This window comes from Felis catus, chromosome D1 (assembly GCF_018350175.1).
Source record: "Felis catus isolate Fca126 chromosome D1, F.catus_Fca126_mat1.0, whole genome shotgun sequence".
NCBI classification, from domain to species: domain Eukaryota; kingdom Metazoa; phylum Chordata; class Mammalia; order Carnivora; family Felidae; genus Felis; species Felis catus.
The window spans coordinates 69533170-69560312 of record NC_058377.1 but is presented as its reverse complement, the minus strand read 5'-3'; the positions used below and the strand labels follow the sequence as shown (position 1 = coordinate 69560312).

At 47.9% G+C, this 27143-nt stretch overlaps 1 protein-coding gene and 1 long non-coding RNA gene across 3 annotated transcripts in view; both read right to left on the bottom strand.

Annotated features, from left to right (window-relative positions):
• ARNTL (aryl hydrocarbon receptor nuclear translocator like) overlaps positions 1-19671 on the bottom strand; it is a 169629-nt gene extending 149958 nt beyond the window's left edge. The window contains exons 1-2 of the mRNA XM_045038973.1: positions 19328-19671; positions 18901-19215 (exon numbers count right to left, since the gene is read on the bottom strand). The gene's annotated coding sequence lies outside the window, so the exon portion shown is untranslated. The remainder of the gene's footprint in view (positions 1-18900; positions 19216-19327) is intronic.
• A 617-nt stretch (positions 19672-20288) lies between these two features.
• On the bottom strand, positions 20289-24254 carry LOC109492349. 2 transcript variants are annotated; one of them, XR_006585804.1, is made up of 4 exons: positions 24087-24254; positions 22679-22902; positions 22532-22575; positions 20289-20923 (listed from the first exon to the last, which is right to left on the bottom strand). It is a non-coding gene; the product is annotated as an uncharacterized LOC109492349 (long non-coding RNA). The 2 variants fall into 2 exon arrangements; XR_002146191.3 differs by having other exon boundaries at positions 23783-24252.
• Between the last annotated feature and the right edge of the window lie 2889 nt (positions 24255-27143).

Here is a 27143-nt window from a genome sequence, read left to right as displayed (position 1 = left end):
AAAAACAGATTTTAAATAAGTCCTTGTTGCCCAGTATTTTCCCATTTGTAAGTGATTTTCAGTTGGATGTGTCTGCTTGCCCAGAGCACTGCGTGCAGCGTGAATAATGCATGTGAAAGGGATGCCGGTTTACACCACTGGCTCCCATATTCATTCCAGCCCGTTACCCATCTCTGGGTTGTCTTCAAACACTAAGTGAGCATAATGAGGGGCTTGATGTGGTGTCTGCATGTGTGATGAGCCCCATTCATTTGCTTTTACACTCCGGTAAACAGCTGCTGAACTTCTCCCTCTAAGTGGTCTATTCTTCGTCTTCTACGGCTTGAAATAACTTAAAAGCCGGCAATGCTGTGCACGCGTGTGTGACTGTATGTCCGCCCCCTGCCCCCAACCCCTGGCCAGGAGCTCCCGCCGCTGCTCCTAGGGTGTGATTCCCACATGTGGCTCCATCCGAATGAACTGTGCCTTTAAATCTTACCTCACCCGGAACAGAGGCTGGATCCCCCAGGGCTGTGCTGGAGTTCAAGACCACCTCTACTTCTTGTGCTTGGCTGGTAAGGGGAGGAAGGCATCGGCCGAGGCTGGGCTCCCTTAAAGCTTGGAGTAGCAGACATGGTCTGCGATTTATATCTACATCCCTCCAAACTGTCTGAGCCACGGTGTGCTGGCCAACCTATCTGTGCCTGTAAATCTCAAGGCTTTTTTTCCAGAAGAGCAGCCGGGTGGAATTAACACTCCTGGAAGCAGCTGTCAAGCAAGGATTCTTGGTAACTGGGGCATAAATATCCCAGCTCCCTCACCCCTTTGGTGGGATAACTCTGAGGCCTGTATTTTCTATCGTTTCTCAGATTTTTTCCTGTGGCATTAAGCTCCAGTTGCCCGAAGTGGTCACTGGCTCCAAATGCACTCCCTGTGGGCTGCTCTTGTCCCTGCTGGGCCACTTTCTCAGTCCCCCACTACTGGCCCCCAAACTTCCCCAATACACCCACTGTACTCCAATCCCTGTCTGAACGTCCACTTGGGGAGAGCCCACAGTAAGATACACGAGATCGAAAAAAAAGCACAAGATTTAAAAGTAGAAGCCCTGGGCTTTGCCCTGGCTCTGTCCCACGTCCCCTGTCATGTGACTTTAGGGAACTAACTTCAATATCTCTCAGTTATAGTTTCCTTAACTATAAAAACTGGAGCTGGGCCATTTGTAAAGCCTAAGTGAGAATATATAAGTTGAATAGGATAAAGTTCTTTAAAGATGTTCATCCTATTGTTTTATGTGGCTTCTCTACTTCCCCCACTGTCTGCAGAGTGCCCCCCCCAAATATTTCTCTACACTCTTCTTATCCGTATTCTTGGTAAAAACTTGTGCAAAAATCAAGATGAATCAGTGTTGTTGTAAGATTCCAGCTTTTTAGTATTTTTGCAGCTCATTATTTATGATTCTTTTTACCCCTATTTCTTTTTTTTTAAGTTTATTTGTGTATTTTAAGAGAGAGAGAGAGAATGCACACGCGTGCACACAAGTGGGGGAGCGGCAGAGAGACGGTGGGTGGGGGGCGGGGGGGGGGGGATGGAGAGAGAATCTCAAGCAGGCTCCGTGCCGTCAGCACAGAGTCTGGTGCGGGACTCGATCTCATGAACCGTGAGATCATGACCTGAGCGGAAATCAAGAGTCAGACGTTCAACCAACTGAGCCACCCGAGCGTCCCACCCCTATTTCTTATTATGAAAATTTTCAAACATAAAGAAAAGTTGAAAGAATAGACCGATAAACCTGGACTTGGATTTAATAACTGTAAACATTATGCCATATTTGCCTCATCTGTTGTTTTATGTCTGCTTGTTTATCTACCTGTATCTGTAACCTATCGCCTATCTGTCTATCTTGCTGTAGTTTTTGAAATTAATTTCTAGATTCCATGACACTTTAGCTCTGAGTACTTTAGTCTACATTTCCCAATAAGGCCAATTTCCCACAATACCCTTCGTGCATGTAAGCAGGTTAGCCTTAAATTTTTAATATCATCTAACATCTTACCTATATTCAAATGTTCCAATGGTCAATTGTACCAGGAATGCTTTTTATAGGATCTTTGGGGTTTTTAAAAATTTTTTATATGTTTATTTATTTTTGAGAGAGACACACACACACACATACACACACACACACATACACACACACACACAGTGTGAATGCGGGAGGCACAGAGAGGGAGACGCAGAATCTGAAGCAGGCTTCAGGCTCTGAACTGTCAGCACAGAGCCGGATGCGGGGCTCGAACCCACAAATAGTGAGATCATAACCTGAGCCGAAGTTAGATGCTTGACCGACTGAGCCACCCTGGCGCCCTTGGGTTTTGTTTTTTTTTTTTAAGCCAGCTAGGTTCATTGCAGAATGTCTGTGCTTGGAAAAAACCCATGCTGGCTCTGATTGTGTGTGAGCGTGTGTGCATGGGCGTGTGTGGGCGCATACCTGAAGTGTGCGGATGGTTGTCCCTGAGCATCCTTTGTCAATGAAGCCAGATCAGCACTGTGGCTCTCTGGGCCCTGGGGGACAATGGGACACACCTGACTCTTGTCTGGGCGTTTGATTTTGCCTGGCCTGGTGGCCTGGGCCAGCAATAGAGGGTTCCAAACAGGTAGTACCTGCCAAGGGGGCCTGGTGGTTCATGTCGGGGCTGTGTTAACCACTTGCTGTGGCCACCTTGGGTGGTCACCTGCTAGCCACTCCCACAGAACCACTGCCAGCGACATCGGCTGTCAGTTGAGGAAGAAGGCATCCTGCCCAATGATTAATGAGAGATTTTTTCTTCCTTTGTGGGGGGAAAATCACAATTATTTGGCAGGTAGAAGGCCGGTTGAGACAAGTCAGTATATACATGCTCTTATTCCAAACTGCCAGTGTTCTTCTGTCCTTTCCTGTCCTCAAGGAGATGTTGAAAATAACGGAGACGAACGATGATGGAATTTCAAGAGCAAGCAAGAATACGGACCAGAACGCCAGGAGAAAGTAGAAAGTCCTCGATAAATATTTATCAAATGAAAAATGAATGAGTAACAGAAGCAAGCATTTGTGGCAGGCTTCCTCTGTGCTATCCCCTTGCTCAGGCTTCATGTCTTAGCGACATGCTGACATAAGCGTTACCATTTCTATTTTACCAGCGAGGAACCTGGGGTTGCCAGCTGGCTCACAACCATACAGCCAGGAAGTAGCAGATCCATGATTTGAACCTGTATCCATCAGACTGCATCATCTGCGTTCTTTCAGCAGAAAGTACTGTGCTCGGCCTGTCTGTTAAGCATCTCCCGTCACAGATGTCGCAGCTGGCACAGCCCCTAGCACGCTGCAGGTGTGCGGGTGACGTTTGTTGAATGAATGTCGAACCCAAGACACGCATACAGAAGGTGAGGATCCGCTAGATTCTCAGGGCCCCCATTAATTTCAGTGACTCATAAGCCTCCCCATGCCTTTTGGTTTGCCCTCCGTGTCATTGTCTCAATGTACCCTCCTACTTCCCCCGATTCTTCCCCAACTATCCTCCCCAGCCCAAAGCAGCATCTGCTTTGTTGCTATTTTCTACTAAAGATGTAATGAGCACCCAAATGCACTAAGGTACTGGCGTCTTTAGGTCCCCTTTGCCTCTTTTTCAGCAAACCTTTCTTAGTGAAATGCCTCCCTGCAGATATCAGAGAGAGATGTTCTCTGTAGGGTTCAGGAACTGTTCTTGATTTCCTATTTGCCCAGTAGGCACCCTTAGAGACCCACCTGGGAAGAATGAAATGGAAGATGCTGTCATCTCAGATCTGGAAAGGCCACCTTAGGAAACAAATCTCTCCCAAGGACTGAATCAGCACCCAAACACTGCTTTATACTTTAGATCCTATGAATTCTGCTCTACCAGCGGATAGAAGATTAACCCAATTTATGCAAATAACACCTGAGAGCCCTAACAGCTGCCCCTCCACTCCCATTCCCCTTGGGAGGTGGAGAGGTACCTCTGAGGGTCAGCCCTCTTCCATTGGGTGACTCAGAGGCCATTTGGGACCCTCTCCCACCTCCCCATCCTCATTTTCTTCCACCTTAACCCAGGCTGAGGCATGAGGGACAAAGGATGCCTAGTGGGGAGGCAGGCAGATGGGGACACGCCTGCAGCTACATATGGGGACGTGGCCCTAGGCTTCAAGGTTGGGCTTAGCACTTGCTTAGGAATGTGAGGAAGAAACCACAGGTATGGAGAGGTGACTACTCTGTTAACCAGAAGCATGAGATGCAGGGCCTCTGCCTTCGTGGGCTTACCAGCTATTAGAGGCTATTGGAGGAGACAGACAGATCACCAGGCAACCGCAACGCCACGGGTTGGAGCAGTGCTAAGATGCGAAAGTCAGGAGTGCCATAGGAGGGCATCAGGGAAGGCTTCCCAGAGGAAGCAACATCTAAGTTGGCACTTGAGAGATGAATAAGTGTTAACCAGGCAGAGCTGGACGAGTGGAGAAAGAATGTTCCAGAATGTTCGGGGTGGGGGGGGAGGGGGGGAGATGTAATAACATGATGGAGAGGGACTGGAACATAAACTGAGAGGCAGTAAAGAACACATGAAGAAGCTAGAGAGGAGAGAAGGATCCCAAACAGGAGTGGCCTGCGGGCCAGAGGCTGGAGGCTTGGAGGACTGTTGGGAGGGTGACAAGTGTGTGCTCTTGGGCCTCACATTGGAGGACAACAGAGATAAGGAAGGAGATGCGGGGCAGTGGAGTTCGTTATGTGTGCAGGAGGTATTTAGCTCTCTGGACTGCCTTCCACCAGGCTGATGGTCTCCATCTAGACCACCACCCCCATCATAGCCACCGGGTCAAATCTAACTGAAATCTTGCCTGCCAAAGCCTTCTCCTTCCATCCTTTCTATTTCAATTCACGACAGCATCACAGAGTCACTCACACCAGAAATCTGACATAAGGAATGACAGCAAACAGATTTACGCTTGACTATCAACTCCAAACATTTTGTAATGGCCTCTTGGTCCACTGTGTTGAGGAGAATTCTGAGGCCAAGTCGTGTCCTTCCTCCCTTAGGTAAATATTCCAGGTACACCGAGCTACCGAAAGTTTCCAACAGGCCATGCTTTTCCAGTGTCCCCCAGGCTTTAGTTCACAGAATGTCCCCTGCCAGATAGGCCCTTCTCCTCAGCTGTGGTGGCAGGGTCTCATCCTTTCACATGCTGGTATTGTGTATCGACTTCTCTGGAAGCTTTTCTTACCTGGCCAGTTTCTCTCCTTCACCTTCCCAAATCGGATTTAGTGGCTGTTTCTTTCATGTGTTTCTGTAGCCTTCTGTAGATGAAGCCACTATTACTCACTTCACTGAATCTGCACTTTGCACAGTTCATGCATATATTCATTCAGCCAACGTTTAATGCGCTTCTCTACACGGGGCACTATGCTGGGGGGCCGGAGATAGAATGATGAACCTACCAAGGTCTGTCAAGGAGCTCACATTCTGTTCTGTGTGTGTGTGTGCCCGCGCACGGGCCCAATATACAAATAATCACATTATTTAATGTCAGAGGAAAGAGAAAATAAAGGTTGAGACAAAGCGGGGTCCTGTTTGAGCTACGTTGGTCATGAAAGACATTTTTGATCAAGTGACCTTTGAGCAGAGATTTGAATGAAGGGGAGGAGTAAGCCAGGCTGACATCTGGGGGAGGAGTGTTGTAGGCAGAGGACATGGTATGCAAATGCCCTGTGGCATTTATGAGGGCTATATGGGGAACAGCAGGAAGTGAACGAGGCTGACGAGGAGTGAATGTGAAAAGGAATATGTCAGAGTCAAGGTCAGAGAAGGCGCAGAGATAGGGGCATAGCATGTTGGTTTTTCAGGAAGAGAGTAAGGTTTTTGGAGCTAATCTGCATGGTCAGGGAAGCGTCTGATGCATTTTGTGCAGAGGAGTGACATAATCTGCTTTGTTCTTTAAAAGCATCAGGCTGGCTTCCGTGTTAAGAATAGGCGGTAGGGACGAGGGGCAAAGCGATCCTGCAGGCAAACTTGATGTCAGGGACCAGGGTGTTAGCAATGGCAGTGGTAAGGAGAGGACAAATCTGTGACATCGTTTCAAGGTAGAGCCAGAAGGATTTCCTACCAGATTGGGTGTAGGGAGAGAGAGAATCAGTCAAAGCTCCTCCTAAATTCTGGATACATTTGAGAATCTGGTAAGGCTATAGACTTGCCCCCTGAAAAATTTACCATGTGCGTATACATAAACAATTTTGTCAATAATTTCAGACGGTCACGGACACTATGAACCACCCCCCCCCCGCCAATTCCCTGAATCCAGGGGTCTGAGTCCCTGCCTTAACCTTTGAGCTCGTTGGAGCTGGCCCTGCCATATTCATCTTCCTTCCCTGAGCAGAGTCACCTGAAGACACATAGCTCGGTAAACGCGCCAGAACAAACGAGTGAAAAACAAGTTTCTTCTTTATTTGTCCCGGTAGCAAGGAAGCATGTCTCATTCACACCCCTTCTAGTAACTGGGACTATTATTGCACCATAATCATAACCAAACTAAACCAACCAACCAACCAACAAAAAAGCTGGGGAGAGAGGAGAAGGAAAAACAAGGCAAGGGAATTACAGCAGAAGAGCATTGTTTAAAATGTTCCTTTCAAAGAGCGTTGGTGGAGAGACACAAGGGAAGAAAACATGTGAGTAAAAATGTAATCATTGTGCTGGTAACGTTGGGACACTTCCCACCTCAGCTGCAGGCAGAGGGAGTGGCCTGGTTCAGAATTTCTGCACAAGAAGAGAGAGATTCTGGGGGTCCTAGTTGGAGCTGAGCTCCAGGCCAGGCACTGGGGGAAGGGGAAGGGGAGGGGAGAGGGGAGGGGGGAGGGGAGGGGGGAGGGGAGGGGAGGGGGGAGGGGAGGAGGATTTTCGGAGCCTATCTGGGGTGGGGGTGAAGGGCCTACAGCGAAAGGCCTAAAGGGATCCTTTAACAAAGGAGTGAGAAACCATAAAACGAGGGTGAAATAAACACAGCTCTGAATTGTGCAAATTGGGTTTGTTAATCCTGAATCTGCCCATTGAACGTAACTGATGATTCCAATTTAGCGGACCTGTGTGGAGCCTGGCTCTCTTCTGTGCTGTGATGCCTTTAATCCTGATAATGGCTGGTTAAATGGGCATTATTCCCCTTCCCCGTACAGGTGGAAGATGCGAAGCTTGGAGGCGTGAACACTACAAACTGCTAGAGCAAGAATCAAGACAAGTTCCAATTCTTCCCTTCATGCACAAGGTGGCTTTTTGAGGCGCCTGCATGCTCATCCAGCAGAAAAACAATTAGCCTTCTTTTGTCCTGTGAGTCAGAGGGAGGTTGGAAAGGGCGGTCTGCTGCCCCTTCCTCAGAGGGGGGAGGGGGGGGCTGACACGTCTCACAGAAGAATGCCATGGGAGCCCCAGCCCTGGGGGAGAGCCTGGCTGGGGTGGGAGGCTCCAGCAGAATTTAGCTCTGGCTGCCTGGGCTCCGCCTGAGAGGTGATGGTCTCTGGGCACCCTGTTTGATAGCTCCTGCTTGAGAGGCCAGCCTAGAACACTGCTGCCCTTCGGGGAGAAAGAATGTTCTCGTCTTGCCCTTTTCTGGGATGAGGTGCCTGGCCCAGTGGAGACATAGCAATCTGAACAGATTAAATTCAGATCTTGTTCAGTTTATCACCTGTGTCCAGGGGCCCAGAATGGTTATAATTTTGGTCTTCATTTTCCAGACATTTTTGGTTTTTCCTCTAAGTGTAAAAAGGCAACATGGACTTTTTAAATGATGTGAGGCAAAGAGCCGGAGAAGGAGGAGAAGGGGAAGGAGGAGGAGGAGGAGGAGGAGGAGGAGGAGGAGGAGGAGGAGGAGGAGACACTCTGGAGAGAAAACTACCGAAGTCTCTAATGTGTCTCTTCTGAGCTTCTTACAGTAAAGAGAGCAGAGCTCCCAGACAGGGAAAAAAATCTTAAGAGGCTCTTGATAGGAAATATGCTGGCACTTGTCATTTACCCAATGGCTCCTAATCCTCTTTAATGAGCTGAAATCCCCTCGAATTGGATTATAAAATTCCTCTTGGTAGAAGGCACTTCACTTAAAAACACCAAGCCCTTGATTGAGAAAGAAAGCAAACACTAATTTGAAATATTTTTTTGCCTTAGGAAATATGTGAGCAGAAGCATTGAAGGAGACTGGCTCCCTCCCACCTTTTGACCTCTCGGTTCCGGAGGGGTGATGAGCCCCGCAGTCTCAGGACAGAAGGCGTCCCTCCCTCCGCCCTCTGCAACCCAGTGGGAGCTGCTACTCTGACTTGTTTAAAAAAAAAATTATTCAAAGCATTCAGCATTGGGAGAAGAAAACCTTGTTTCAAAGCCAAAGAGCCCTTTTTTGAATGACCCGTTAATTGGATCAAAGCGACCCTCAATGCAGGGATAATTGCTTGTAACTGGCTGAAGTCTGTGACCTGGGATCAGACTGAACCAATGTCAGATGGCAACTCCGGCAGGAGGCGAGATAAACCAGCAACTGCAAACAGACTGGGGGCAGAGCAGAGTACTGTTGCCAGAGGAACATTTTCTCGCCGGTTGCAGCTCAGATCACACTCTACGGACCTTATGATCTTTTCCTAGACCTGTGTCCCGCCTCTGACCTGTTTCTGTCCTCTCCATTTAACTCGATCCCGCACTCTCCTTTGCCTCTTGCTTGTAGACTTTGAACACTGCTCCAGGGTGAGAGATGAGCCTGGGGCTTTGCTGCGGCTGAAGGTGGGAAGCTGGGTCTGGGAAGAGCCAGGCCTCAGGAGCAGAAGGGGGTCCTTTACCTCCTATGCCAGGGTGCTGCCTGGGGGGGTGCCGGTAAGCATCCAGGCACTCTGCTCTCAGCATGGGGATGCACCAGTGTGTACTCCCTGTGAGCTTAGGATCATGCAGGCTTTATAAAGGGCTAGCAATACGTCCCTGCTTTAGTCAGTGTGTTACAATCTGCAAAATTGTGGCTGCCTCTTGGGAGCCTTTTGATTACAAAGAAACAGAAACCGTAAATATCAAGGAGCAGATGGCTCAAAGGGTCTCATGCTTTGTTTCTTAGGAAAATCTATGCCAACTACTCCCCAGTCTCACCCATGGCTTCCTACCCTCAGCTTGGACCCCACACCTGACAGGGCTTCCTTGGTCAAGAGCGGGAATCACAAACTCATAGTGACACAGCTTTCTCTTGCCTCATCAGAACCAGGATGGAGAAGTTTCTTCCTATCTTTCAAAAACTTTAAAGTCAAGGGGCGCCTGGGTGGCTCAGTCGGTTAAGTGGCCGACTTCGGCTCAGGTCATGATTTCGCGGTCCGTGAGTTCGAACCCCGCGTCGGGCTCTGTGCTGACAGCTCGGAGGCTGGAGCCTGTTTCAGATTCTGTGTCTCCCTCTCTCTGACCCTCCCCCATTCATGCTCTCTCTCTGTCTCAAAAATAAATAAACGTTAAAAAAAAAAGTCAAGCAAATGGGAATTCTAAAGAAAGAGGGACTTGCTACAGAGGGTTTGCTGTCATTACTGGCTGTCTTCTTTCAAAACGTATCTGTAGTTCTTCTCTGGGGAGAGCATGTAGACCCACTTGAGATGGCTAAGAAGCCGCCTTGCTTGTGCCCTGTAAGACGGAAAACATTATAGGGCAGAGCCAGGAGACTCTGGATCCCAGGTTAGGGGACTCCCAAGAGTTGCCAACTCAACTGGGACAAAAGGGATGAGGAATATAGGTTTAATTTCAATGTATTCATTTGTTTTAAAATTTCTTTCTTTCTTTCTTTCTTTCTTTCTTTCTTTCTTTCTTTCTTTCTTTCTTTCTTTCTTTCTTTCTTTTTTTATGAACAGATCATCTGTGCTCATGGTGCAACCTTTGAGAGAGCTGAAGAGCCGACAGTGAAAATTAGGGCTTTCCCCCCTTTCCTGGGCCCCCATGAGTCTCCGTAGAAGCGAAAGTGTGCAGGAGAGATTGGGGAGTAGGAGCCGGGAGTCAGGCACTCAGCTCAGAGGCCCATGGAAGAGCTTGGAAGGGTGTGAAGAGGGAGGGCTGGGCTTTGGGGAGGAACAGAGAAGCAGCCCATGTGATGTCACTGGGGAGGAGGAATGGGTGGGACCTGGGGATCGACTGAAACTGAGGAGCAGGACTGGGTGTAACGTGTCAGAAACGGGAATCCCGTGAATAGTCAGTTGTGGAAGGCAGATAAGGAGCCTGGCGAAAAACACAGTGGAGGGATGGGGCAAAGCCAAGGTCGGGGTTCTGAAAAGTGCAAAGCAGGCAGAGGAAGAACACACCAATGTGGAGCTTGGTTTTCAACGCGCAGGTGGAGTTTCGCTGGGTTTTGAAAGTCAAGTAGGGTTTATACATAGGTGGACATGAGAGGGAGGGCATTCTAAAAATGGGAACTTCAGGGTCAAAGGTCAGAAAGTCAGATGGAGGGACGGGGGATGTTCAACTGTAAGGTGGGCTGACATACCAGAGTACGCAAAACAAGAGAGTTGGACCAGATTACAGACAACCTGGAAAACCGTCCAGAGATACTTGGACTTGAGATGAGACCAATGAATAAATTTGAGAAGACCAGGAAAGGAAAGGAAGTGGTTCCTAAAGAGGTTGGACATGGGTCCTCTTAACTTCCGGTTGGGGCACCTCCTCAGCGAAGTTTCTTTATCCTGTCACCAAAAGTTACACCTCAGTCCCATGCTACGTACGAACTTCTGCTTTTTTCCTAACCCCGCCATGTTGTCGTTATTCATTTATTTGCCTGGCTTTTCTGCCGGAGTGCTTTTCTTATTTCTCATTTTCATAGTTCTGGAAGCACCAATAATAGTGGCAACAACAACATTCATTAACATTATACGATTGAGTACACTGTTTTATGTACCTTATAAATATGATCTCAAGAAATCTTTTCAGGGGTGCCTGGGTGGCTCAGTCAGTTAAGGGTCTGACTTTTGATTTCGGCTCAGGTCATGATTTCACTGTTGGTGAACGGAGCCCCTCATCAGGCTCTGCACTGGTAGCGTGGATCCTGCTTGGGATTCTCTCTGTCTCCCTCTCTCTGTCTGTCCCACCCCAGCTTGTGCTCTCTCTCTCTCTCTCTCTCTCTCAAAATAAATAAACATTAAAAAAGAAGTCTTTTCAAAGCCCTATGAAGCAGGCATATCTACTCTTAGCCTCATTTTAGACATGAGGAGACTGAGGCACAGGGAAGTCACTTGCCCAGGGTCACGTCGCTGGAAGCTAGGGGCTGGGATTCGAGTCTGAGCAGCTGAACTACACAGTCTAATTCTGTATTATTTTACTAATAATGATAATATTTGGGGGACATTTGGGAAGAACCAGGCATGGGGCAAAGTGTGTTACACATAATAGGTCATATAATCCCTTAACAATGAGGTAGGTCTCATTACTGTTACCCTTTGACTGACGAGGATACTGAGTTTTAAGCCATGTCTAAGTCATGGAGGAAGAAAGCAAAGGGCCTAGACCCATGTCCCCAGACTCGGCGATACAGTTGCCTACTCCCTTCTAGCACATGGTGTGCGCTCATTAGATATTTATGGAATAAATAAATGGCTGAAATAGAGGAAGGAGGGAGGGAGGGATGGAAGAAGAAAGGAGGAAAAAGCAAAGAAGGCGTGAAGGAAACAGAGGAAAATAAATCCAACAAGATATTGTAATCTTCTATCTCTTAAGCTCGGCTGGTGCTGGTGAGGCAAACATGACATCATGTAAATATTTCAAAAGAGGACTCTGAGAGTAAAACCTTTAAATCAAAGGAAGCTTCACGAATGTGAAAACTCCAAAACAGCATGAGCTGATGGGGAAATCCTTGAGAGTGGAAAGGGCTTCCTGGAGCCCAGGTATATAAGCCAGTGACGGCTTCACTCCCCAAAGTCCCGTCCATTTCCTTGGAGCTGCAAATTATCACAAGTGTGGGTTACTAACAATCATCCACCCCCAAGAGGTACCTTCCTTTGAAATATTTCCTGGCGTTTGGTTGTTTGTAAGGGACACCATTAATCTCTATTATTCTATGACCCAAATTGCCCCAACAAGATGAACGAAAACTCAGAAGGACTCCTTTTTATTCAGAAGAATGGCATTTGGTTTTATAGCAAGTGTGTGCGTGCGTGCGTGCGTGCGTGCGTGTGTGTGTGTGTGTGTGTGTGTGTGTTCTGGGTTTCTCTGGGGCCGTCTGCCTCAGGAAGGGGCAGAATTTCTGGAATTTCTGCAGGGTAGGCAGGCCTGTTGAAGGTACTTTTCTTAGGTTAATCATGCCACGCCTGGTGAATTTTTCTACCACAGACAGGAAGACCTCAGTTTAGCATACTGATAGTAACCGTATTTTCCAACCCCCAAATAGGGTCACGGCGTCTGACGGAGCACTGGGTTTTGCTTTATGAATGTAGTTACATGAACTTTTCACCACAGCACAAAAATGACATCATCTGTCATTAGCCATTTTATGAACTGTCTTTACGGAAGGCAACATGGCAGGATGTCAGGACCACCCAGGGATTCAGGGACAAGTGGTCCTTGGCCCTCCCCCCCCCCCCCCCGCAGGGCCAGTGGTCTTTAAGGAGAGCAAGGTGCAGTCTCGGGGATGGGGCCTCCCTGCCCCACAGACACAGTGGGTCTTGGTGCCACGGGATTGCTCACGATTCCTGTGGTTGATGAGCTCACCCCTGGGCCGCCGGCCGGTCTGCTAGCTAGCTGGCAGGCCGGGGGCGTGAGTCAGCCGTGGGCTGTCACTCCATCCAGGATCCAGCGAGGCCACAGACCTGGGGAGCCTCCCCAGACCCAGTGCTGCAGCCGGCTCAGTCCAGGCTTCCCGTCCCTCGGTGCCTGGCGGGGAAGCAGCTCGCAGCGACTAGAATTCAGCGCGTTGTTAAGAAACCCCTGGTCATACCCACAGCCGTTCCGCCCCTGCTTTGGAAGGGGACTCACTGCACACAGTGTTTCTTTGAAGCACTCCAGAGATTGTACTGAATTAATCTCCTTTGTCCTCCACATAATTCCAGGGGAATTAGTCAGCTTTAATGGGTGGATCTCATTCTGCTTCCCTTTCTGCCTAGAAGGACACCCACTGGCGTCTTCCTCCAAGCCCCTTTCAGCTCCTGGTTGGCAGCCGGTCTGCGGTGCCGTTAACCCTTGCACGGCCACACTGGATGAGGAGGGGGCGGGAAGGGATATGACTGAGGCTCTGTGGCAGAAGCCTTCTCATGTTTCATCCCACTGAACCTTCCCCATCGTCCCCCGCTTTCTAGAAGAAGAAACTGAGGGTCAAGCAAAGTTTTTGTAACAGGCTCAAAGTCACAAAGCTGGTGAGGGGCAGTGCACAGACTCAAAATGGAATCCATGTGGGGCGCCTGGGTGGCGCAGTCGGTTAAGCGTCCGACTTCAGCCAGGTCAGGATCTCGCGGTCCGGGAGTTCGAGCCCCGCGTCAGGCTCTGGGCTGATGGCTCAGAGCCTGGACCCTGTTTCTGATTCTGTGTCTCCCTCTCTCTCTGCCCCTCCCCTGTTCATGCTCTGTCTCTCTCTGTCCCAAAAGTAAATAAAAACGTTGGAAAAAAAATTTAAAAAAAAAATGGAATCCATGTGATTCTATTCACCAGCAAAGCAAGAGGCTCATTTGGAGGAACCTCTATTCTTCACGTTGTTTTTGTTTCTTTTTCCCAAAAGAGAATAATAGTAATTCCTCCCCCAAACCCCTCTCCTTAGGAAAGCTCATGGACCCCGTGACCCTGTTCTCAGTCGTGGGGTGATTTTTGGCAATATGATACAGTGTTGCAAACTGCGGACAGGGTGTGGTCACCCGCATGACCAGCCTGGGTGGCGGAGACACCCTACACAAAGCTGAAGATCAGGCACGGGTCTCCCTTTCAATCCTCTGAGTGCAGAGAGTAGTCACCTGCCGGGTTTGTCTGGCTACCTGACCCTTCACCCCTCGCTGCCCCATCCTCCCCAGCTGGCTCTCCTACCCCGGCCCCCAGCTGCTCCACTCTGTGCTCTTTCCTCCACAACCTTTCTACTGGAATTTTCTAAACCCAGGCAGACTCCTATAGCATCGCCTTCGGTTTAAAAACCGCCACGTGATCCCACAATCTCAGTCTGGCCATACATCCAAAGGACGTGAAATCAGTATCTTGAAGGGGTATCTGCACTCTCAGGTCCCTTATTCGCAACAGCCAGGACATGGAGACAACCCAAATGCCCATCAGTGGATGGATGGATGAAGGAGGTGTGGTGTGTCCATAAGAGGAATGCCATGAAGCCCTTGGGAAAAAAAGGAATTCTGTCATTTGTCACAACGTGGGTGAACCTGGAGGGCACCGTGCTAAGCGAAATAAGCCAGACACAGAAAGACGAATACTGTATGATGTCACCTGTGGAATCTGAAATAATGGAACTCCCAGAGCAGAACGGTGGTTGCCAGGGGTTTGGCGGGAGAGGGGCAGGGAGCAAGGTGAGGCAGCATGGGGCAATGTTGGTCAAAGAGCACAAACTCTCAGTTACAAGATGAGCAAGTCCTGGAGATCTAATGTACACCACGGTGATGGCAGTTAAGAATTCTATATTGTGCACTTGACATTTCTTAAGAGTGTGGATCTTAAATAAGTATTCTCACCAGGGAAAGAAAAGGTATCTGTGTGAGGAGAGGGGTATGTTAACTAGCTTGACTGCGGGGATCGTTTCATAATGTGCATCAAAACATCACACTGTACAACTTAAATATATCCAATGTTTGTCAATTATATCTCATTAAGGCTGGTGGGGGGTGAGTGCTTTCTATGGCTCTCAAACCACCTCTAGATGTTTCCCTCCAGGCACCAGATTAAAGCCATTGCAGAATGTGTCCCCGTCCCTAACTGGGCAGCAAGTATTCAGGCCTCTAAGATTTTGTTGGTGTTACTCCTTCTACCTGGAATGGCTTTGCCTCCTGCTCTGAATGGCAACTTCCTTCAAGAGCCAGTTCAAACCTCAGTTCCTCTGGGAAGACATGCGCTCTCCATAACCCACTGTGGGTGCTGACCACGCTCCCGTCTCTCTGAATTAGTGTCTGTCTTTCCCAGTAGGCCTGCGGGCCTTGACAACAGTGACAGGATTCCCTGGCATGTTGCACTGGAGCCTGAACTGTGCTGCAAGTAATTCGCACTATTAATAGTAAAAGCACTCAAGTTTTCGAAGGAGCTGCTCTTGCTATGAATTGGGAGTGGATTCAAGGTTATTCTTATAACAATGTCAATTTCACTCATGCGCATGTTTTCCAGAGGAGGCGAGAAAGGGGTGGGGTTGCAGGTAGCTGGCTGATAATTGTTCCAAGCGTTAAAGAAAAAAAATTACGGAAGAGTCAACAGATCCCGAGGTACCTTAGGGGGCTGTGGCTAACCTGTGATGCATGCAGGGGTGCATGTCTGCATGTGGAATTTATTATTTATGTGTGTGTGTGGGGGGGTATATGCATGTGTTGGGGGCAGAGTGCTTTACAAATTCGTGCTAAAAAAAAAAATACCCCTAGGTGAAGGCAACAATTATTTTCACCAGATCAAAGGTTAACTGTGATCAAATGGAACAGTGTAGAAAATATTTGATGTAATGTTCCAAGGAGAAAAACTGAAAGTCCAAAACTATGCACATTGGAGGAACACAAAAAGTCAATGCAAATCTGACAGAAAGGCAAGCTAAAGAAACTCACAAGCTCTGATTTGTGAGATGGTGAGGTTTTAGGGGAGTCTTTTTACAATGGTTTGAGAAGTATCTTAATCTTGTCGATCCACCTCCTGACCACAGCGCGTGGTCAGCAAGGCCGTGGCTGTTATTAGCCCATCTAGCTTGATGTTCCTAGAGTTTCAGGGGATTGCAGACCACCCCATCTGCAGTCAGTAGACCTTGTGCCCACCCTCCTCAAAAAGGTTGTTGATACAAAACCTTCCGTGCCGGTATACTCTCTTGTACTCAGTCAGTAACCCAAGTATAAGTAATCTAGCCATCCTTTGGCTAATGGTCCATTCCTCCCATCACATCCTGGACCTCCCTGCCTTTGACCTAGCTCCTGACCTCCCAAACTCTTACAACTGAGCCCTCTGGAATTGCTTGTTGCACGATCACCAAACCACTGGAGGTCTCCAACGTTTTCTCCAAGTGCTATTTCCCACTCCCTCAGAATGCAGGCTGACTTGCCCCGAGGACACCACACACCCTGTGCCCCTCTCCAGTCATGGTTTCTCATCCTCCACACCCAGTCCTAGGGCTGGAAGGTGTTGCTGTTCTTGCTCCCAAACAATAGTCCCACAATACGGTTTCTCTGCCATTCAGCAACACTGTTCTTGGGATTCCCCGCCATGTTGCCATCATCTTCCAGCCGCCATCACTACCCCTCATCCACTGAACACGTGGGCACCTGCCTGTCACCTTCCTTTACGTCGTCATCCCTGCTTGCAACCTGACTGACTCCAGTATCTGTGGATGGCTCATCCAACACCATGGCCCCATCCATTTCTTTCTTTCCTTTCCAGTTAATCTCCTCCAAAACGTTGTCTCTACTTACTGCCTCTGTTGTCCTTATCTGCCCCCCCCCTTTCCCCTCAGCCATTCCACGTACAATGCTGGCCCTGCATGCCACCAAATCAGCTCCAGTTTGGGTCACCAGAGGCCCCCATGTCCTGAAATCCAAGGGACATCTACCCACTCTCATCTTACTTGCTCTCAAGAAGCAGCTGACCCTGTTGACCATTTGCACCTTCTGGAAACACCCTTCCCTTGGCTTTAAAGACAAAATATTCTCCTGGTTTCTTCACTGGTTTCCCCATACGCTCTTCAGGTCTACCCTTCTCATTCTCACCATCAAGTTCTGATGTCCCTCCTGCCTCTCTCTACAATCTCTTCCTAGGTGATTACATCCTTACCCATAGCTTCAGCTCTCTGCGGAGAACATGGACATTTCTATCTCCACTCTCAACCTCTTCTCTGAATTCCTGGTCCTTAGAACCAACTCTTGACTTGATATTTCCATATAGAAATCTCAAAGACAACTTGAACTCAACAGGCCCCAAGCCAAACCCCCTCTCCCTGACAGCCCGATCCTCTTGGTATTATTCTCTGTCTTAGAAAACAGCACCACCGATCACCTCCTTGCACAAGCCAGAAACCTAACGGTCATGCTTGTCAGCTCCTTATCTCACACATCCTATCTTCAATTCATCACCAAGGTCTTTCATTTCCCTTGTCACAGTTTTTCAAATCTATCTACTGATCTTGATCTCCAACTCAATGCCCTAGTTCAAGTCAGCACGACCGCTGGCAAAGACTATTGCTATAGTTTGGGCTATCCCATATTTCATCTGAGTGTCTCCAATCATCTTCACAGAGCACCCACAGGCATCTTTGTGAAGTGGTCATCGGACACTGCTTAAAACCCATGGTGACTTTTCTTTGTTTTAGGACAATGACAAAAATCATGAACAGGGCCTACAGGTTTCCTTTCATTTTTCCCTTCATCTCATTCATTCTCTCCCTCTAGCCTTCTTTCCCTTTCCTATTCTCCCTCGTTCCCCTTTGCCCCAGGGCCTTTGCATAGCCCTTCCCTCTGCCTGGAATATTCTCCATTCCCTTGGCTTAGTTAACTTCCGCTTAGGCTTCACATATCAGTGCAGGCATCACTTCCTTGGGGAAATCTTCCCTGACCTTCCAACGAGGGCAAATTTCCCTTTAATAAAGTTTCATAACCCCATGTATATACTTCTTCATGGCACTAACAGCAGTAGACCATTATATGTGTCATTACTGGAGTAGTGGCTTTCTCTCCCACTGACATTATAGTTTTGGGGGGGGGGGGTTGGTGGGGGAAGGAATCATGTCTGATTTTAATCGACATTAAAGCTCTAGCCCATAATATAGAACATGAGCACCTAATTTGAAATAACAGCTTTAATCACTATTTTTATAGCCTTATTCTTTTTTTTTCTTTTTTTTTCAATATATGAAATTTATTGTCAAATTGGTTTCCATACAACACCCCGTTTTATAGCCTTATTCTTTTGCATAGCAGTTATAACCACTTGCCGCATATGTATTTGTTTCTCATTTAAGCTCCACAAGGGCAGAGAGTGTGTTGCGTATCTTATTCCTAGCACCTGACACCGTGCCCGGCAGGTGGTAGTCACTCCACAGGTATTTTTGCATAAACACTAAGTGCTTAATACATGTTCGTTGAAAGAATAAACACATTTTGCACAATAACAAAATAACCACCCTCCTCGGCAACAGTATGGCATTCAATTAGCCCATCTAGCTATTACGTTCTTCCATGCCAACATTTTTCCATCAATAAATCCATTACACAAAGTTATGACAATAACTGCCAAGCTTACCCAAATAACTACCTCATCCTAATTCAGATATAAATTAAGCATGATATCAGTAACTTGTTCATTTCCTCATCTACCTTTAAAATAATCGACTTGCCTCCAGAAGAGGAACTTCAAGCAATGATAAATATCCCAACCATGATTGCAGAGAACTCTTTTTAAGTAACTCTTGAGTCATTGCTTGTCTCCTCTAGGCTCAGGGTTCTCCTTTTCATAGGCACTGCCAAAGTGCCCTTCCTAAGGGTTTTACTAATATTCACAGCCACTGGTGAAAATGGAAATGCTCACGTCCGCCAGCAAAGAATGGGTTTTCAAAGAACAAAATAGGGCCACAGTGAGGGTGGACGGAAGAGGGTCGAACCCAGAGGTGGGAAAGCCAGACATCTAGGAGCTGAAATCCTAGAGGAGACCAATGATATCTGTCTTTATGTCTTGTGCCCCAGTCGGGCGGGGGAAAGAGAGGCTCAGGATAATACTCCCACCTTCCCAGACTTTCCAAAAGCTTTACCTTGCGGCCTCCTTCGGTGGTGGTTGAAGAAATCTTGGTCGCTTGCGCCACCTGCTGTCCGGATTGGGGAGGGGCTTCTCGACGTCAATGCCTCTGGATTTTTGTCTCAAGCAAATTCTACCCAGTTTTCTCCCTTCGCGCGACTTTTTTCTTTCCTCCAACAGCACACCTCCTAAGACACGGAGAGTCACAAAAGCATGGCTTGGGAGGTCGCCTTTGGGGCAACGGGGGCTCAGAGCTTCCGCCGTTGTTCTTTCTGGCAATGTTTTTAGGTAATGGTTTCAATTCGGCATGCTGTCAGGCTCAGAGCAGGCCCTGCAGAAACAAAGATGAACGAGATGTGATTTTTCTCCCCAAGGATGGCACAGTCTGTGGGACTGTCAGACAGGAAAACAAATGCCAGCGTCATGGTAGAGAAAATACAGACCAGAGGGAAACGTGAAGTGCCCCCGTGGAATCCGTGGTTGACCTGCGCTCTGAGGGAGGGGCGGGCTCTCACAGGTGCGAAAGATGACTATTTCAGGCAGACGAAACTGGCAAATAGGAAAAGTAGGGAAGCCAAAGCATCTGCGGCCTCTTCGGGGAGCGGCAAGAAGTTGGTAACTAAGCCTTCCAGGCTTCCCGAGAGGCATTTTGATGTGTGTATTTGTGGATGGATATCTGTGTGTGTCCATGATTTCCTTTCATTTCTATACACATTGTATTCTCCACCTCTCTCCATGTGGGTGAATCAAGACCTACCCCACCCTTTCACCCTCTGCACAGCGTTGCATTGTGTTGACGGATCATATCCCTCTTCCGTGAACACAGTAGGCTGTTGGCTGGTTTTCACCTTGTAGGTCTATGTTTGTGAGCATATGCTGGGATTTCCCAGAAGGGAAGTTCCTGAGTCAAAGGGTAACTACACTTAGACTTTCATCTGATATTACTTAAGGACCTTTTAAAAAGTTTCTAGCAACTGATCCTCCTTTTAGAGTAGCTGAAATAAGTCCCGTAAGCTGGTGAGTCCTTCAAATTTGTCCCTGTCTGGCTTGATCCACGTGCCTGTTTTGTCGCCCAAAATAGTGCTCCTGACAATAATCCTCCAGGCATGGAGTGATCTGCTCTTCACGTAGCCATAGCCACAACCTTGTAACGCTGCCCTGTCCACATTGCCGCGGGTAGTCAAAAGCAGAACTAGAACTCAGGCCTCCAGAATGTGGAAGCTCTTCCTACTACTCTGTTGCTAGGCAACGTTTCTCCCCGTGGATTCTTGTGCCAGTGCTACTTGTTGCCATGGTACTGCCGGGACAAGGAGTGGTACATTGCAATTAAGCAGTGAGCTAGAATCCCAGCTCCCAGCAGAAAAGGGTCATTATGCACCCATGTATGGGTGGACAGACGGGGTCAGTGGGATGGAACTGGCAGGTTGTCATGTGCGTTTCAAGAGGGGCGGCACCTCTGTCCACTTGAAACCACATATGCCCGGGGATGCATGGGCAGGAGGGCTGTGTTGTCACAAATCGGCATCCAAGTTCAGCGTGTGCCTTCTCTACTCATCCTGGAAGGAATGGGGGTGTCATTTGTCAGCAGCGCCATCGTGGAGTTGGACCTGAGTTCCAATCTTGTCTCTGCCACTTTCCTGTAAGTTACCTACATTTTCTGATTCTCCGTTTCCTCATCCGAATGGAGAGTCATGCCCACCTCATAAGGTTCTATACGTGGATTGAACGAGATAAGGGACGCCAATCACTTAGACAAATGTCCAACATTCACTACCATTTATTAAGCGCTCAGTACTTGCAGCTAATGTTAGTATTGTTATTTTTATTATCCGCCCACCCATTCCTCTTTGCATGCTTTGCAGTAAGCAAAGGAGCTCCAAAACATCTCTAGTATTCCATCACTCAACCTTGAGGTGAAGGATTACGAAAGCTCGTCATGTTCTCGTCTTTAAGAACACCAATAAACAGGTTTTCAAAAGATTTGATGTAGTGAAGTTCTGGGCCTCAGAAATGCGTTATCTGCTCCAGGAATGAGTCATCTGTAGTAGGAGGAAACGTGAAACTGTTTTTCAAAGACGACACAATGGAAATTGCACAATTCAAATGACTGCAATTGCCTTTTCAGCTGAATCCAAGGAAATTTTTTCTCTAATTCATTCACTTGACTTTTTGAACGCCTATTATGTCAGGCTCCATGCAAAGGGTGGAAAGATGAATAGAACATGGCCCTTGCCCCAGGGAGCTTGCGGATTAGCAGGGGAGACAGGCATTTAAAATAATTACAGCAATGTGATAGCTGCCGTAATGGGGTCTGTGGCTGGTGTTGTGGGGATACAGAGCAGGAAGTCCTTACTGAGCTGGGCTGGGCTGGGCTGGGCTGGGCTGGGGGAGTTTCAGGAAACCCTTCGCAGAGCTGGAACTAGCTGAGCAGGCAGACAAGGGGCAAAGGCACTCCGTTGGGGGAAATGAAGGGGAAGAAGGAGAGGGAGTGTGGTGTATTCAGATGGCGGCACAGGGTGCATGCGGAGTGGGCTGGGGACAGATGAAACAGGCGAGTGTCTGCACCCCATGCCTCCGCAACGGCCAGGCCTGGCCCTGCACCACAGGACTCAGGCCCCCTACAAGCCCTCCCTGCCCACTCCCCTTTTTGCAGGGCTCACGGCTTCAGGCCTGAGCCTCCTGTTCCAACCCCTGCTGGTGCAAACCCTGGTAAGCACAGAACCTAATTCTGGTTTTGCCCCGGTCACAAAATGAATGTCACCCTGAAGCAGCCAGGAGGCTCGTTTGGGTCATGAATAGCACTGATTGCCTTTCTGAGGCTGTGCCTTGGGGACCCAGCTTAGCTCGCAGACCTTTGATGTAGGAAAGGCCTCACATTTTCAGGTGAGGCGGAGCAAATGCCTCTGCTGGCCTGTCATTGACCCGGGAGGAAGAGACACAGGCCATCCACACATGTGGTTTCCACGGCGTCCCAGCTGTACCTGCGATTTTTTTGTTGTTACACCTCTGGTTAGGAGGTGAGTACCAAGCTGCCTTTCATTTCTCCTGGGACATTGAATCAGCCGGCTACCCCTCCACAGAGTTCTCCCTGCTGGCCCAGGGCTCTTCCTTGGAGTGGCACTGTCTTCTCTGTGGGTGTCGTTCCAGGGAGGATTATGGACACATCCACAAGGAACTGTCCCAGACAGCCGAGGAGCACCGAGTGCCCGGGTGTGGCTGCTGGTCTGGTTCGCCATCTGGACGCCTCACTGAATGAATCCACCCTGGCAGGGCCGGGCTGGGGACTACACGACTCACGGGGATGCCGTGCCCATGGACTAGGGTGTGCCTGTCACCTGCTGGAGTGGTGTGATATAGTCCCTCCAACCCAAGGTCTGGGCCACGCTCCCATCGAGGCCGAGGAGGGACACATGTGTGTGCCTGTGGGCAGAGTGGGGAGGGGAGCATAGGAATATGGCAGGGCCACATACGCCCTCCCGGTGGCGCCTGTGAAGTCAGCGGAAGGCTTTGGGACACGAAGGACTGCGTTGAGCAGACTTCATGCTCTAACATCTGCATTTCCAGCCCACTAGGGATTGCTTTCGAATTCTGTTTGAGTCTGGATGGACTCAGGGCGTGACGTTTATCACAGTCATCTTTGTACTTACCCTCAGCTGGATGGAGGCTCGGTTCTTGTCTGCTTCCTGGAGCTCTAGAATAAGATAAAATGAACTTAGGAACCATCCCTCCCTCACGATGTACAGAAATGCATCTTCCGGCCAGTAACCTATTATTTTTTTCCTGCATGTTATTACCGGAAAGTGTTGGTGAACGAATCTCCCATTGTCTTCTGCGTCGGAAAGCCCGCTGTCAGGCAAATGTACGTGGGGAAGTGAAAAGAATCACAAGTCCTGTTGTACAAACTAGAAGATCAGTGAAATGTCTGAAGCGGCTCTTCTGCTTGCCTGCTGTGGGGTCGTGGGCAAATTGTGAGTCTCCGTTTTCTCAAATGGGCCTGATGGCAGTGCCTATGTTAAGGCTGTTCCCAAAATCAATGAGATGAAACGCATGTAAAATACATGGCACTTTATCTTGTACAAGTCAGCTCTCAGGAATATTAGCTATGATGTTATTGTTTTGCTTCTATGGACCAAGCATCTGGGCACTTCTAAGAAGGGAATCAAAACTAAACGCAATCTTGGGCAGTGGCCATCATGGCTAAGCCCGATCGGGGCTATGCACTGACCAACCGGATATATCCCCATCCCCATCTCTGAGTTTTAGTTTATTGTATTTAATTAATTATTTTTTTTAAATATATGAAATTTATCGTCAAATTGGTTTCCGTACAACACCCAGTGCTCATCCCAAAAGATGCCCTCTTCAATACCCATCACCCACCCTCCCCTCCTTCCCACCCCCCATCAGCCCTCAGTTTATTCTGTTTTTAAGAGTCTCTTATGCTTTGGCTCTCTCCCACTCTAACCTCTCTCTCTTTTTTTTTTCTTCCCCTCCCCCATGGGTTCCTGTTAAGTTTCTCAGGATCCACATAAGAGTGAAAACATATGGTATCTGTCTTTCTCTGTCTGGCTTATTTCACTTAGCATCACACTCTCCAGTTCCATCCACGTTGCTACAAAGGGCCAGATTTCATTCCTTCTCATTGCCACGTAGTACTCCATTGTGTATATAAGCCACAATTTCTTTATCCATTCATCAGTTGATGGATATTTAGGCTTTTTCCATAATTTGGCTACTGTTGAGCGTGCTGCTATAAACATTGGGGTACAAGTGCCCCTATGGCCATCCCTGATTTTTAAAAGCACAGATTCACATGAATAACCAGTTGTTCAAATAAAGCCAGAGTCATTGTGGTTGACCTCTCTCAACCGTCTGAGACACAATGGGTCAGACCAAACCTTGCTCTTCCATTCAAGTCCTGAGCTGTTGTAAGTGACCCTGTGGTGACTGAATGGCTGGGGTGGGTCCACAGAAGACATCTGTCTTTACTCCACTCTTTTCTGCAGGAGACAGCCCAACAGCTGTGGAAGCTCTGACCATAAGTTTACCGCTGCCCTCATAGGAGGGAAGGAGGATGGGAAGGGACACCCTATTTCCTGTCTGAGATCTAAGCAAAGGGCTTTTATTTTAAGACCTTGAAGGTCAAGAAAGTTTTCTTTGAACTACTCTTGGGTTGGAGGCGTTGGAGTTGGTTCCTCTTACTTCCAGGACAGCTATGCCAGATCGTCTATTGGCAGCTAACCACCCTTCTCCATTTTAGCTACTCTACCCTGTACTGAGAAGGCTGGAAGTCTAGGTGCTAGAAGATTCCAGAATCTCTTGCCAGGGTTCTGTGTCAGATTCCACTCATCAGAGGTACTTGCGCAAGATTTGGAATGTGGAAAGTCGGTGGAAGCCATTGTTCCTCTGGTAGTAACGCAGGCAGGCGTGGCTTTGCAGATGTGAGGCATTTCAGAGATCCAGGTTTTCCTCTGGGGATCGCCGACCCTGGGGCTGCAGCCAGCTGGATCATTGCTGGTTTCCTCTGCCTGCTGTGATTTCCTGCTTCTGAGACCCAGAAGGAAGTCTCAGAGCCAGCCACGGCTTTCCCTGACTTTTGTTTCTTCAGCCTCTTTCAAGTGTTCAGCAAGCATCAAATTCTCTGGACTGAGAATCCCTTTTGCTGAAAATATCTAGGAAGGTATTTCTATTTCCCGGACCAATAGAAAGTGGCTAGCTTGAGGGGCACCTGGGCAGTCCGTTGAGCGTCCGACTTCAGCTCGGGTCATGATCTCACGGTTCGTGAGTTCGAGCCCCGCATCGGGCTCTGTGCTGACAGCTCGGAGCCGGGAGCCCGCTTCAGATCCTGCGTCTCCCTCTCTCTCTGCCCCTCCCCTGCTCGCGCTCTGTCTCTCAAAAGTAAATAACAAACATTAAAAAAATATATATTAGAAAGTGGCTAGCTTGAAAAGTCTTATTGGCTGGACTGAGAACTTAGAACTTTGTCTTTTTCCTGCATGATTGAGTGTTGGCTGAAATAGTTCAGGCAAATGAGTGATCCTGGAGTTTTTTTTTTCTGCCCCAATGACCTACAACTGGGCTTGATTTCCAGGAAGTAAAACAGGAGACAGTAGGTCTCTCTGCCCACGGATCTATTCTCATGCTTCCTATCAGTTCGAAACATCTTTTAAATATGTAAATACCTACTGGGAAACTAATGGTCCATGAGTTACTTTGATTTGATAATCACCTCAACCAACCCATCACTAATACCGTTTTGGGAGAGAGCTTAATTTAATTTTATGCGTAAATGCCATTATAAATGCATTAGCAGTTACAGAAATGAAAGAAAAAGCATACCCATATTTCAAGCATCCTGACAAATCAAGTTGTTTTGATTTTCTTGTTCGTGCTTGTCTTATCCACACGCGTTTGTAGTTTTACGTATTACTGTCGTGCTAACTATTGTGAAAACGCAATTTATGATCTGCTTTTTTGCACTTAACAGTGCGTTAATAAAACTTCCATCCTGTTATACAGACTTCCTAATTGTCATGTTTAATTACTTCATCATCTGTAGCCGAGTGAAGTGATCATAATTTACTAACCTTTTCCCCCATGGCTGAATATTTAGGCAGGTTCTAATTAGTTTGTTAGCATGCTGACTGCTTCCGTGAACATCTTTTTGCTTCTGTTGATTAATCTTCTCAGGATAAATTCCCACGAGTAGAGTTTCTAGGCCAGGAAGCCTAATTTACACGTCTGGAATGGATTTCCACTCTCGTGTCACCTCATCGCCCTAGTTTTTATGCCTGATTAGTTACCTGAATGGGCTAGAAGGAAAACAGGAGGAGGAGGAGGAGAGCCTGGAGTTCTAAAGGCAAGCTGAAACTTGGGGAGCGACTCCAGGATCGGGAGAGACACAGACGCCGTAACCGCAGTCTCTGAATTGGTCAGAAGCAGTGACAAATAGCCCCAAACTTTTTACATAAGGAATGGGTTTATTTGGCAGGGGGAGGCACCCCTAGAGTTACTCAGGCTACTCATTCAGAAGGTGGCACCCGGCCAGGGTGGTCAGCGTCTTCTCTGGGCGGCCAGCAGACGGAGCAAGAGAGTGAGTGGCAGGTAGGGAAGTGTTTAGGGGTCAGGCCTGTGAAGCGGTTCTCCTTTCTGCTCACCTTCCCTGGTGCAGGTCCCAAGGCCTCCCTTAACTGCAAGGCAGGCTGGGAAATGTAGTTTTGGTTGTATGCCCAGGAGGCGAAGGGGAATGTGGACACCAGTTACACAAACCGTCTCCGCGGGAGTCTTTTTCGAAGGTTAGCCAATCAAGCCTGAGGACAGGACACACTTTGCACACGCTTTGCATGCAGAGTAATGCAAATAGAACGTCCTGTCCAGAGGCTGCCAGGTCCTTTTATGAATAAATTGCTTTTATCCTCATTCTTCTTAAATTGTATGTCATTATGTCTTTTAACTCCAGTATAGTTAACATACAGTTGTATTCATTTCAGGTGTACAATACAGTGATTTGACACTTCCACACATCACCCGTGTTCATCACAACAAGTGCCCTCCTTAATCCCCATCACCTATCTCACCCATCCCCCCCCCTTCTGTGACCACCGGTTTGTTCTCTATAGTTAAGAGTCTGTTTCTTGATTTGCTTCCCTCTCTCTTTTTTTCCATGCTTGTTTGTTTTGTTTCTTAAATTCTTCACATGAGTGAAATCACATGGTATTTGTCTTTCTCTGACTGACTTATTTCGCTTAACGTAACATACTCCAGCACCATCCACGTTGTTGCAAATGGCAAGATATCATTCTTTTTCATGGCCGAGTAATATTCCTGTGTGTGTGTGTGTGTGTGTGTGTGTGTTCCATTGTGTGTGTGTGTATGCGTGTGTGTGTATCACATCTTCTTTATTCATTCAGCTATTGCTAGACATGGGTTGCTTCCATATCTTGGCTCTTGTAAATAATGCTGTAATAAACACAGGTGTGCATAATATATCCTATGTTTTGTATTTTGTGGGTAAAATTAGTGTTTTGTATTTTGTGGATAAATACCCAGTAATGCAATTACTGGATCATAGGCTAGTTCCATTTTTTAAAATTTATTTTTATTTTTTGTTTTTTAGTTTAGAGAGAAAAAGCAGGGAAAAGGGGCAGAGGGAGAAAGAGAGAAAATCCCAAGCAGGTTCCATGCTCAGCTCAGAGCCAGATGCGGGGCTCAATCCCATGACCCTGGGCTCATGACCTGAGCCAAAATCAAGAGTTAGAT